Here is a 14,526-nt window from a genome sequence, read left to right on the forward strand (position 1 = left end):
ACATTAAAACAGCAATTTTTCGAATAGCTCTGCATTTACTTGTCTATTTTATTGACTGATTTGATTTGATTTGTACCCCCACCTTTCTGCCAAAACATGGCACTCAAGATGGCTTACAGGCAGAATTGGAACTGATGAAGGGCACAATCCCAGCAGGATAGTCAGCTGCCTCCGGAGTTGGAGGCGGCCGACAATCCTGTGCAGGGTGGCCGGAGGGGATACTTTCCTCATGCTCCACCTGCCTTGTTTTTGTGGCTAGATATCCTGTCTAGCCAGCAGGGATGTACAGACTGTGTACGTCTGCCCCGTCTGTGTTTCGCGGATTGTCAGGTGCCTTTTGTTCTGTCATCCGCCCACAGACAGATGCGAATATTTTTTTCGTCATGCGGAAAAATACGCAAATAATTATGCATTTTTTTCTTCATGCGGAAAAGTATGCAAATACTTATGTAAGTATTTACGTAAGCATTTACATAATTTGCCTTAGTATGTAACATTTAGTGCATTGTCCCCCATTCCATTCAATGTTTCCTCAGCAGAAACTTACCTTTTTTCCTACGAATTTATATGCGTAACTTTCAGGAAAGTAAAAAAATCATCTGAAAGTCCGCAGACTCTGTGCGGCCTGAGGAGAGCACTCTGCAGCAGATTCCACAGGTTGGATTCTTAGAAATCCAAACTCATTTTAGTCCGTCTTGAATTTCTCCAGCATCCCTACTAGCCAGGGCACATTACTGCGGGGGGGGGGAGAGAAGCTATGCAGCACATAGGAAGCCACATAACCAGCTTCCACAGTCTTGTCTCCTCTCCTTCCCGCCTCCAGGAAAGTCCCCTATTCATCTTCTCCACACTCCATTTCTGAGCACAGAGACCAGCACTCAGAAGGGGGGGGGGCAGGGGCAGGGAGCACAGTTATTGGCAACCACAATCAGAGCACTGGCTCCAACCCTGGTTCCCAGGAACCAAGAAATCCTATGGCCCTCTAGCCACTGTCTAGTGGCCATAAGATTGCTCTCCCAACAATAAAACAATACATTAAAATATAATAAAATCATAACCACTACAGAGAATACAACATTAAAAAACAGCACCCAGCCCAACAGACCCACTTACAGGTCAAAGGCCTTCTTCAACTGAGCAGGGGGTTGGACTTGATGGCCTTGTAGGCCCCTTGTAGGTCATGCTGGCTGGGGATTATGGGAATTGTACTTCAATTCATCTGGAGGGCACCAAATTGAGATAGCTGCATGCGTCTAAAAAAGGCTGACTACAGGCAAAAAAAGTTTGAGAACTTCTAATGTAATTGCAGCCTTCTAAAACTCAAAGAAAATAAGAATCTGAATAACAAATAATGTTCCTATGGGAAAAAAATGTGGAAACGTCAAGGATAGTGGCATATACAGCAAACTGGAATTGCACATTATTGTTCTGTCATATCTCATAATTAGGCATAAGAAAGGCATATAATATTAAGGTCTGACAAAGCCATTTGAAGTTCATGCTGCCACCTGGCCTTTAGACTGTCATAAAAATGTAGGCCCTTGAAATTTTTATATGCCTAATGTATGTTAATTGTTACAATACCTTGTAATCTTTGCAAACATTTTAAAAGTTAAGGCCTAAACAATCCTTAATTTCCTTTTCCCCCTGCCCTAATCTGCTTTGAACCATTTGTTTCTTGCAGAACAATGAAAGTCTGCAGGTTATCATTTTTCCCACTTTAGAAGAAGAAATCTAAAGATGTATATGGTATTCAGAGGAACGTTTAAAAAATGAATTTGGCCTAAGAACTTTAATGTCTGGTTTCAACAGCATGCAAATGAAAAGGATGGAATTTATAAAGCCTTCAAAATATCATGATTTTAATGGAAATGGCAAGAGATTTCTGAATGCGAGTATAATAATTCCTTTTATGTAGCACTCACTAAGGTCATACAATCCTAAAGGAACTAACCTGTTGCCCTGCTTGGCAAAATTCTTTACCCACGCATGCCTCCGTTATCTAAAATTAAGAATCCCCTTCAGTTCTAGGGCTAAATGATGTCATGACATCATTATCATGACACGTTTACATCATCAAATTAAAGGGTTATTAAAATAAATTAACCTTTCCTGTACCATAATAATACCCTCATCCACTTAGTCTGACATGGGTTTATCTTTGACTTTTCACTTCTTATATCTCATTTATGCCAAGAGACCATTTTCACCTAAACGTTACTTGCTAACATGTAGAAGATGGTACTTTGCTGTTGCCCTGCCATTCCTGCACACAATTCACTCAGCAATGTATAGTCCATTTCTTTTTAGTTACACAAAAGTGTATTGAAATCACTTCTGTTACTCCCCTATCCTAGATTTATTTTTGACTAAATGTATCCTATGCACACTTACCTGGGAGTAAGCCAATTGAACTGAGCAGGACTTACTTTTATGTAGACATGAACAGGATTGTGCTGTTAACCCACTATTTGAAATCACAAAATTAGGCCCTGAAAACAAGATGTCTGTGAAGGTGCTGAAAAGTTGTTATATGAAATTCCCTGCCCTTTCACAGACTAAAATCCTTTGGGGTTTGGTTGGGTGACAGTCAGTTAAACATGTTTCAAACTACTTTATCTACTACCCTCTCTCTGTAAATATGCTTAATCCCCACGCACACACCATATATAGCTTCATTCGATCCTAAGCCATTTGATGTTGGACAGCAATTTAATGTTGGGGAAACAGTGTACAAGAATTTTATGGTGACACTGAAGGTTGTTGAAGCACCAAAAAAGAAAGTAGGGAGTGAGCTGAACTTTCTATTTCCGTATTTGCATGGTAATGTGTGAAGGAAGAAGTCATGCATTTCCCTTGTAGGAAGATGTACGATTCTCCCTTTTACGTCTTACAATAGAAACATGGAAAGAAGAAGGAAAAATCACTTGTGTTTGTGTGTCAATGCTTCCACATAATCTGAAAAATTGCTGTTAGTGAAGAAACTTGCATGTGGAAAAGGTCAATTGTTTCTACTTTCATTAATAATCCAGGAATTCACTAACTGATATTAGGATATTTAGGGAATTTTTTCCTCATTTGTGATCAGTTATATAATTGTTTGAAAAAACGCTGTAGTATCGGAGATCTGAATTAATTAACATTCCCTAATTTAACAACCACAGTCACTAACTTGAATTAGAATCCATGCTTTACCCATAAACATGCATGAACAGACTAGTAGCACTTCCCCTTCACTATCCTGTACCTACTCTACTTGAGAGTACAAAAAGGAAAGATAAAGGTGTTACAAAATCTCTGCTCTGTACCTATAATTGATCCTTCACCATGTTCGATTCTTGAGACATACACAGAAAGGACTAAAGTCAGCTGGAGACATCCCCAAGGTCTCCCTATGCATTCCTAGAATGGATTATAGGATCCATTCCAGATTCCTCTCCCATCCAGACTTTTGGCAGAGTACAATAGATCCATTCCTGGCTCTGCAAAGTAGACAAGGGATATTGGTAAGTATAAGCAAATGCAGAGAGAGAGAGAATTTATTCTGGGCTCATTGCTGCTGTTCTTTATACGGAAAGGTTCAGAAGGTTTAGACTGGTGCTGTCATGATCAGATGAAAATTTTAAGTTACAATTCAACATGGAGTACTTGGGAAGGAAATACGTTTCAAGAGTCATATGAGTTGTGGCATCATTAAAGGTATTGCTGTCAGTTTTGCAACTGATAGTGGTGTTCAGAAAGTTTTATTGCACCTGTAGTGCACAGTAACTCACAATGGGTGGCATAAAGTTGATAACATTCACAGTCAAAGGTAAACACTCCTGGTTTTGCTAGAAACCAACACACCTACAGCTGCTCTTTCTGTGGCAAGCTGTTTCTTATATTCTCATTAGACTGGCACAATTTGCTGCCTCTATTGTTGTTGTTGTTGTTGTTGTTGTTGTTGTTGTTATTATTATTATTATTATTGCTATACCAGTAAGAAAGTGTCCAAAATAGCCTTCCAGCTGTTGATGGGAATTGTAGTCCAACACATCTAGAGGGCGTCAGGTGGGGAAAGCTGTCCTAAAACCTTCTGCCAGTGTGGGTTTCTGTTACACCCTGGTTAGCAATGAGGCAGGTTATGCTCCTTCCAATGGGCTGGGCAGCACATGCTTGGTTATTAGCCACAAAGTAACATGATACTGGTGGAAGACATAAGCCTCTTTAAGACATAAGCCTCCATATGATGGCAATTGTGTAGAGGAAGGGAGCAGCACCAGCTGTCTGTATGTTGTGGGGTTCTGAGCCTGCTCCCGCTGTGATGACAATTGCATGGAAGAGAACACGTAAAGTGAGCTATAGTCTTACCAGAATGAAAGTAATCATAGGAGCTTTTCTACATGAAGCTGTTAATCCACTGTATCCAGTTTCAGTTTCAGTTGAGATTCAAGCACACATGAAGAGTGATTCCCTTCCTGTTTTTCCACTACATAACCTCCAGGTGCATGGTGGTGCGGTGAAATAGTACAATTACACAAGTGGAAAAAGCATTTTCTTTCACCTTCACAAATAATAACACATTTTCCCTGCTCTAAAAAAAACTTGCCGAAAGTGCTGTTTAAAACAGAAGTGAAACTGAAAGGTCAGGACATAATCTAAAGAACCCGTAAGCAACTGTGAGTAAGGAATGATGAGTGCACAACGAATGCCTTGTGTAAAAAAGCTCTGTGTCTAAAGGATGCCTCTCTGAGTCACTGTAATACACATGAAGTGTGCACTTTACACACATGCATCCGTATGTGTGGTGGCCAGACATTCTGATATAGTTAGCATGTGTCTGAAGCTACATGAAAATTACTAAATACTGCTGGATGTGAAATTTTACCCATCTTCTTACATGGAATAAAATAATAACGCCCCTACCTAGTGAATCCTTGACATTGAGTGTTTGTAGCATGTAGTTAAAAAGAAAAGAAAAGACCGGTGACACATTTCTATTTCATTTATTTTTAACATGTATAAACCACTCATCATCTACAGGATCTCAAGGCAGTATTTAAAACATTAAAAACAAACAACAAATCCAATAACATGGCCATGTTGACAAGAGTTAATACTGTCCTAATACTGTCCATATTTGAATTAAAAAATGGTTCAGAGGCATGAAGCTAATACATGTATGTCTTATTGCTGTCAGCAGTTCAGAGTTGTTCTCGGATGGTAAGGGCTCATAACTAAGAGGAGTCCAACTTACAAACGAGCTGTGAGAGGTCACAGACACCAGAACTTCCCAAATGTGTAATACAGGCCCGTCGCTAACAAGAGACAACAAAAATGATGTTCATGATGTTTTGCAACAGTGGGTTTCATGATGAAGCAGACTAAGATGCAGGTTGTCAAAATCTCAGAGCGTAAATATTATGTAGATAGCAGTATCTGAAGGCAACGTATACAATTCTCTGTACTTGCCAAGATATTTTGCTTGTGAGAATACACTTGATTGTTGTTGTTGTTCAGTCGTTCAGTCGTGTCCGACTCTTCGTGACCCCATGGACCATAGCACGCCAGGCCTTCCTGTCCTGCGCTCTCTCCCGGAGTGTGCTCAAGTTCATATTCATTGCATCCGTGATGCTATCTAGCCATCTCATCCTCTGCCGTCCCCTTCTCCTTTTGCCTTCAGTCTTTCCCAGCATCAGGGTCTTTTCCAGGGAGTTTTCTCTTCGCATTAGGTGGCCAAAATATTGGAGCTTCAGCTTCATTATCTGTCCTTCCAATGAGCGGTCAGGGTTGATTTCCTTTAGGATGGACTGATTTGACCTCCTTGCAGTCCAGGGGACTCGTAAGAGTCTTCTCCAGCACCACAGTTCGAAAGCATCCATTCTTCGGCGCTCAGCCTTCCTTATAGTCCAGCTCTCACAGCCATACATTACTACTGGGAAAACCATAGCTTTGATTAGACGGACCTTTGTCGGCAAGGTGATGTCTCTGCTTCTTACTATGCTGTCTAGGTTTGCCATAGCTTTCCTCCCAAGGAGCAAGCGTCTTTTAATTTCATGGCTACAGTCACCGTCTGCGGTGATCTTGGAGCCCAAGAAAGTAAAATCTGTCACTGCTTCCATTTCTTCCCCTTCTATATGCCAGGAAGTGATGGGGCCAGATGCCATGATCTTAGTTTTTTTAATGTTGAGTTTCAAACCAGCTTTTGCACTCTCCTCTTTCACCCTCAACAAGAGGCTCTTTAGATCCTCTTCGTTTTCTGCCATTAGGGTGGTATCGTCTGCATATCGGAGGTTGTTGATAATTCTCCCAGCAATCTTAATTCCAACCTCTGATTCATCCAACCTGGCATTTCTCATGATGTACTCTGCATATAAGTTAAATAAGCAGGGTGACAATATGCAGCCTTATCGTACCCTTTCCCAATTTTGAACCAATCGGTTGTTCCATGTCTGGTTCTGACTGTTGCTTCTTGACCCTTGTACAGGTTTCTCAGGAGACAGGTAAGGTGGTCTGGTACTCCCATCACTTTCAGAATTTGCCACAGTTTGTTGTGATCCACACAATCAAAGGCTTTAGCGTAGTCAATGAAGCAGAAATAGACGTTTTTCTGGAATTCTCTTGCTTTCTCCATGATGCAGCGAATGTTGGCGATTTGATCTGGTAGTTCTCGGTTCACATACTGCTGAAGCCTAGCTTGTAGGATTTTGAGCATCACCTTGCTGGCATGTGAAATGAGCGCAATTGTGCGGTAGTTTGAACACTCTTTGGCGTTGCCCTTCTTTGGAATTGGAATGTAAACTGACCTTTTCCAGTCTTGTGGCCACTGTTGAGTGTTCCAGATTTGTTGGCATATTGAATGCAGCACTTTAACAGCATCATCTTTTAGGATTTTAAATAGCTCGGCTGGAATACTGTCATCTCCGCTAGCTTTGTTGTTAGTAATGCTTCCTAAGGCCCACTTGACTTCACTCTCGAGGATGTCCGGCTCAAGTTCAGTGACCGCACTATCATGGCTGTCAGGGACATTCAGATCTTTCCTGTATAGTTCTTCTGTGTATTCTTGCCACCTCTTCTTAATCTCATCTGCTTCTGTTAGGTCCCTGCCTTCTTTGTCCTTTATCATGCCCGTCTTTGCACAAAACGTTCCCTTGAGATCTCCAATTTTCTTGAAGAGATCTCTAGTCTTTCCCATTCTGTTGTTTTCCTCGATTTCTTTGCATTGTTCATTTAAGAAGGCCTTCTTGTCTCTCCTTGCTATTCTCTGGAACTCTGCATTCAGTTGGCTATATCTTCCCCTTTCTCCCTTGCTTTTCGCTTCCCTTCTTTCGTGAGCTACTTGTAAAGCCTCATCAGACAGCCACTTGGCTTTCTTGCATTTCTTTTTCTTTGGGATGGATTTCGTTGCTGCCTCCTGAACAATGTTACGGACCTCCGTCCATAGTTCCTCAGGCACTCTGTCTATCAGGTCTAATCCCTGAAATCTATTCCTCACCTCCACTGTATATTCATCAGGGATATGATTTAGGTCATACCTGAACGGTTTAGTGGTTTTCCCGACGTTCTTCAATTTAAGCCGAAATTTTGCAAGAAGCAGCTCATGATCTGAGCCACAGTCAGCTCCAGGTCTTGTTTTTACTGACTGTATGGAGCTTCTCCATCTTTGGCTGCAAAGGACATAATCAATCTGATTTCGATATTGACCATCTGGTGACGTCCATGTGTAGAGTCGCCTCTTGTGCTGTTGGAAAAGAGTGTTTGCTATGATCAGCATGTTCTCTTGGCAAAACTCTATTAGCTTTTGTCCTGCTTCATTTTGTACACCAAGGCCATGCCTGCCTGTTATCCCGGTGATTTCTTGACTTCCTACTTTAGCATTCCAATCCCCTATGATGAAGAGGACATCTTTTTTTGGTGTTAGTTCTAGAAGGTGTTGTAGGTCTTCATAGAACCGATCAACCTCAGCTTCTTCGGCCTCAGTGCTTGGGGCATAGACTTGAATTACTGTGATGTTGAATGGTTTGCCTTGGATTCGTACTGAGATCATTCTATCGTTTTTAAGATTGTACCCCAATACTGCTTTTCCCACCCTTTTGTTGACTATGAGTGCTACTCCATTTCTTCTAAGGGATTCTTGCCCACAATAGTAGATATGATGGTCACCTGAATTAAATTCGCCCATGCCTGTCCATTTTAGTTCGCTGATTCCCAAGATGTCGATGTTCAATCTTGCCATCTCATGCTTGACCACCTCCAGCTTACCTTGATTCATTGATCTGACATTCCAGGTTCCTAAACAATATTGTTCTTTACAGCATCGGATTTTCTTTTCACCACCAGACACATCCACAGCTGTGTGTCCTTTCAGGTTTGGCCCAGCCGCTTCACTCTTTCTGGCGCTACTTGGAGATACCCTCTGCTCTTCCCCAGTAGCATATTGGACACCTTCCGACCTGAGGGGCTCATCTTCCGGCGTCATCTCTTTTAGCCTTGTGATACTTTCCATGGGGTTTTCTTGGCAAGAATACTGGAGTGGGTTGCCATTTCCTTCTCCAGTGGACCACATTTTGTCAGAACTCTCTGCCATGACCTGTCCGTCTTGGGTGGCCCTGCACGGCATAGCTTATGGCTTCACTGAGTTACGCAAGCCCCTTCGCCACAACAAGGCAGTGATCCATGAAGGGGAATACACTTGATACCTGTGGTCATATCACTGCGACTGAGTTCTATAAATACTGACAGAGGGCCAAACAAACTAGACACGATGCCAGGAAATGCATGATCGGTTTTCCAACAGCTTGTGGGTTTTGGTTTTTGTCTTTTGCTGAAATGTATCAGAAGACTGCAAATGTGTTTGAAAAGCAGGGGAGAGGATCTTTTAGCCATTGTTTCTGTCCAAAACCATCTCCCACAGCTGCTTTTTCACTTGCAGTAGAGTCCCCTATTTCAATTTTGTGGGAACATTTTATGGTTGCTACTGAGCAGATTTGCTTTTGCAGTACCAATGTCTGCAATCCAGTCTAAAAATATGTATTTAGTTCAGAGTTAGACTGAACTATGTATTTGAAATAGAAACCATTGGTGGAATACATTTAGAGATCTTAGTAGGGAGGTTCAGTCAACATCCCCCCCCGCACAATTTATTGAAAAACTATGTGACGGGGTCATGCTTTGTAGTTTCCTTGACCATGATTGGGTGACCATGATTAGGAACTCTGAAAGCTGAGATAAAGCAGTTCATACCTTTGCTTACTTTCTTCCTGGCCCCATCCAGTTTTCCCAGGTTCACATCCCACTGTCACATCCATCTCTCTAGGTGATCAGACTATATGTTTCCAAGGTCCAGAAATCTAGGTGATCAGACTATATGTTTCCAAGGTCCAAGGGCCCACCCCTTGTAATTTATATTTTATTTGGAATTAGAGTGAACTTCATTTTTGGAGCTTGCCAGAGTTTGTTCCAAGCCCACCTGGGAGTTGTGCACCCATTTTCTTTTTTTGTACCTTTTTGGAGGGTTCAAGGTTTACCCAGGTTTTGTTTTCTAATTCCATAACACCTGGAGCTGAGATTTTCTTGTTCCATTCCATATCCCAGTCCCATTACCTAGCACATAAGAGGGAGCCCCTAAATAACCTTACTCTTCAGACATGCTTCCAAAGCTGAAGGTTCCCCCAAACCTACACACCCACTCTCATGTTCTTGTTTCTCATACAAAGGAACTTGAGGCAACATTGCAGTTTATGCACCTTCACACTCTCCCTATATTCTCTTCCCTTGCCCCCAAAATCCATGTTACTTTTTAGAAAGATGTTTCATCCCAACATCATTTCCTCACACTAGAAACCAGCTAGTTATTGTGCATAATATCTCACCCAACCACTGCTCTCCATCATTTCCCATTCAAATCATAGACTTGCTAATTGTTACAGATCCACCAAGTTGAACTAGTACTAATTCCCATTCTCTGCAGATAGTTTAATGCAGGAGTAGGCAAACCTTTTGAGCGCGTGGGCACATTTAGAAATTTGAGAAGTTTTGTGGCACCACCACAAAATGGGCATGTTGCAGAGGAAAGCACTGGCCCGCCACAGCCACCTGCCATCTTCTTTTCCTAAAAATGTCTTTGAGTCCCACATGTGGCTCAGGTGATCCATGGGAAAAGACGATGGGAGCAGCCAGAGGCCCTGACTTGCCTTTGACATGAGTAAGAAACTTTGCTAGTAAAAACATAAAAATAAAAAGTGGGGGGTGGGGTACCTCAGTGGGTGCCAAGAAAGGTGTCTGAGGGTGCACTGGTGCCTATGGGTGCCATGTTACGTACCTCTGGTTTAATGGTACAATGTCTTGCTGCTTCCTCTCTGTCATTTTATAAAACAAATCTGAACCAGCTGGGAAACCATTGCTTTATTCAGGACACTTATTTACACCTGCAAATATGCCATATTTGTTTCAGAAAACCCCGAATTACTGATATTCCTTGTATCCCACCCAACTCATTTCACCCCTTCGCCTTCTGAATCAAATATTATGAGTTTCATGACATACCCCGTTTACATTATCAGTTGTAGAATGTGGCAATGAATTCCACTGAAAATGGAAAGTGTATGTTTTTCACATTCTAGCAATCAAAAGAGATGGTAGCAATTCCGTCCAGAGGAATCAGGCAGCAATTTGAATCAGTTATTCAGGCCATTTCTCTTACTGCTAATATCACTGAAACTGTTTTAGAGTAACAAGCTTTAATAGACAGACAACTTCACTACATGAGTTTCTCTATTGTTTAGGGTTGTTGTGTTTTTTTAAAATAACTTTGCCTAAGTGCTTAGGGTGCTGTGCTCACCATGAGTCTAAGTGCTGAAGGTTCCAGCAGGTATATAAATGGATTTGGACTGTTTCAAAGACATAGTGCCTCTTTCCTTTAATTAAGCTCAACTGAAGGCTTCAAAAAGACAACTTCATCACCAGGTGTTTTATTTCAAGCACTGTCACTCAGTTTCTTTAGCTTTTTAACAAAGTGGCTCTTAGTAGCCCCACTGAGTTGTGGATATATTGCCTTGCATATGCTGCATTAGATGTCATGACGACTACCAATTTGGATGGCTATCAATAGGGGTGGACGAAAGTCACTTACCTGTCGTCGAAGCTTGTTCGCGGTGGGGGGGAGGCGCTTCGCTGCTTCCCCCGCGAAATTCAGGCCGGGGGGGGAGGCTTCCCGCCTCGCCCCAGCCGCAATTCAGGCCGGGGGAAGGCTTCCCGCCTTTCCCTGGCCAAAATTCAGGCTGGGGAGGAGGCTTCCTTCCTCGCCCGGCCGCGAACTCGAAAGTTAAAAAAAAAAAAACGCCCCCGTGATAGGCTACGTGATGATTAACGTAGCCTATCACGGCTAGATCTGCAAAGTCAGCCATGATAGGCTACGTTAATCGTCACGTAGCCTATCATGGGGGCATTTTTTTTTTCTTTTATTGGAATGGCGGCGGCGGCAGCCAGTCGAAAGACCAGCTGCCGCTCCCGCCCCGCACGAACACCCGCCGAACCGCCGGCCGGACCCGCCGCCGGGAGGGACATTCGGCAAAGGTAAGTCCCGTCCCGGGCGGGGGTGCGGGGGGGTGCGGAGGATTTCTCCCCGAAACTTGTTCGGGGGGCCGAACACATTGGCGCTCAGCCCCCCGAAGTTTCGGGGAGAAATTATCTGCCATCCCTAGCTATCAATATCTACTAGTCCTGATGGCTCTATGCTACCTCCAGTATCAGAGGCAGTATGCCTGTGTACACCAGTTGCTGGGGAACATGGGAGGGAGGGTACTGTTGCGCTTTGGTCTGCTTGTGCGTTTCCTGCAGGCAGCTGGTTGGCCACTGTGTGAACAGAATGCTGGACTAGATGGACCCTTGGTCTGATCCAGCAGGGCTCTTCTTATGTTCTAGTAACTTTTTTGTTGCCTCTGCCAGAGTTACAACTATACAAGTGTCCCAGGATGGAAGATCTGTGATTCAGGAAGGGGTGGGTAAAAATACCTCCCCATTCCCTTGCTGCCTCCGGTCTGGAATGCAAAGGCTGCTCATCTTCAGCATCTCGTAGCATCTGATTCAATAAGGTGGATCTAAAACCTGCACTCCTAACTGTATCAGAGAACGCACAGAAAGGCTCAGCCATGCTAGGCCTCTGAGCATACCCAGAGTGAATTGTGGGAGCCATTCTAGTTTCTGTGGAGTTTGGGCAGAAAACTCCACGGACAAAACTGGATGGTTATGCTCATCCCTCGGCACTGGCATTTGGTATAAACTGATCACTGTGAGAATGTTTCTAGTGAATAGCTTCAGTTGTGCAGCCCTTATGGGCTAGCCTAATGTTGTGCGTGCAGTGTTAGGCTAATGGAAAAGGTACGGGAGGTAGCATTGTTCTGCTAGCGATTGCACTAGCAGAACAACAGGCATGACTAGCGCAAGCAATGGCTACGTTAGTGAAGTTTGTGAAACGGCTTGTGAAACGGCTTGTGCAAGAGGAATCAGGATATTGGAACTGACACTTGTGTGAGGATGAAAATGGTTTCTGAAAGCAGTGGAAGCTTTGCACTGGCAGAATGACACCCCTCAGTTTAACCAATAGTGTCTGTGTGGCTCATGTGACTTTATGGTGGTTATGCCCCGACTTCAGCTTCCTCAGAATGTATATCCTCTGCTTCCAGAATGTTTAGGGATGCTCATCATGGGATCATCATTATCATCATCATCATCATCTAAGTATTTATTTCTATACTGCCCAATAGCTGCCCAATAGCTGAAACTCTCTGGGCAGTTCACAAAAATTATAACCAAAAAGAGCACAGTAAAACAGTATAAAATATAAAAACATTAAAATATAAAAGCATTAAAACCACAATACAACAATACCACACTAAAACCACAATATAACAATTTAAATCATCATTTAATTTATATGCCGCTTTCCCACAAAAGTACACAGAGCGGCTCACAAAACAGCAATGCAACAACAAAAAAGCATACCAATACATCATTATAACAGGACCTCATTACAATCATAAACTACTCATTTCACTAACACTAACATAATAACACTTCAGTTTCATTACAAAAATAGGCAAAAGCAAACACTGCAACACTGTATCAGTTATTATCTTTCAGTAGTGTGTAAACCAGAGCCCAATAAACTAAATCTTTCTTATGAATTAAGGCTTTAATAAACACTACGAACCACAACAGCTACATTAGGAAAACAGAGTTCAGAAAATAGCAGCCAGGTTTCTCACAGCCTGCAGCAGCTGATCTCTCCCATGATCCACTCTATCTCACTGGTGAAGTTCTCAGGGCTCCAACAGAGACAAGGCTGGTGGTGTTCAGTCTCTTCCCCTGTGCGCTGGATGTTTGTGCTGCTCCTGGAGGGCCCGTGGTGGCTGCAGATACATACCCAGCCACTCTGGAAACCAGGTGTTTTCAGTTTCCCCAAGGCAGAATTCACCATACTCCACTCTGTCATGGTGGTGGTGCCCTGAGTACTCAGGATGCCCTGAGTGAGGTGAATTTTTCCATATCACTGAGTGATAGCAGTGCATAAGCTCTCAGCACAAGATGGTGCTACATCAAGTGGTGAAAATTCAAGAGTATTACGAGATGAGACAGAGAACTCACTACAGGATGCCATTTTGGGCAGCATTCCCAGGGCAGGCATAACATCAGTTTCTGCACTTATACTCATTTATCTGAATGGGCCATCTTTGTGTTCTGATTTTCCAGGAACGGAAATGCTCCTCTTTCTATAAAAGCATGCCTGTCTGCAAATTATTTTTGGCTAATTTTATGGTACGTGGCAAGCATAGGGATTTGAAAAGTCTGCTCCAAGAACCCATGTGTTTTTGTGTGGATTGCATGTGTCTTCATCCAGTCCCAAACTATAGCTTCTGGGTCAACATCTGCTTCCAATGGAATAGCTTTTTTTGTGTTGTTCTTTCTATGCCACCATGTATCATGTTTATCTCTCAGCCAAAAGTAACAGTCACGGTAAAAGTGACAGAGCAGTTTTATGAGGAAATAACGTAATCCACTGCTGTGAACATGTCACTTCAGGCAAACAATATTTTGGTATACTGTCTGGAATGTCTTTGTGATTCCTCCCACCCTCCAAAATAACATTGTTTTAGTTATTTACATGCTAAAAAGAATCCTGTGTATTTATATCATGGCTGTGTTTACACTTTGAAAATATTTCCTTATATTTATTTGAGAGCCCTGAGCAGTTGCAAAAAGCCATCTGGCAGACAAGCTCTCTTTTTGTAGACAAAAACAAAAGCTCTTTGCACTCTGCAAGCTCCTGAACCTTCCCTGCTGGGATCCTGTGCTAACATTTTTTGTTGGCAGGCACCATGTTCATCTCATGCAGACTGACAGTGACTGAGTGAGCTCTGTCCTCAAATACCCCTTTTTTCCTCTGCAACAGGGTTGACTGTTAATCCTTAAGGGGATTCTGTTTGCTTTTAATCCTCTTGCAGAAACAAAAACAAAACCCAACCCTGTGCATGTGTTCAACACAAATAG

The sequence above is a fragment of the Heloderma suspectum genome, chromosome 2 (assembly GCF_057233095.1).
Source record: "Heloderma suspectum isolate Gila_16-S chromosome 2, 16-S_ref, whole genome shotgun sequence".
NCBI classification, from domain to species: domain Eukaryota; kingdom Metazoa; phylum Chordata; class Lepidosauria; order Squamata; family Helodermatidae; genus Heloderma; species Heloderma suspectum.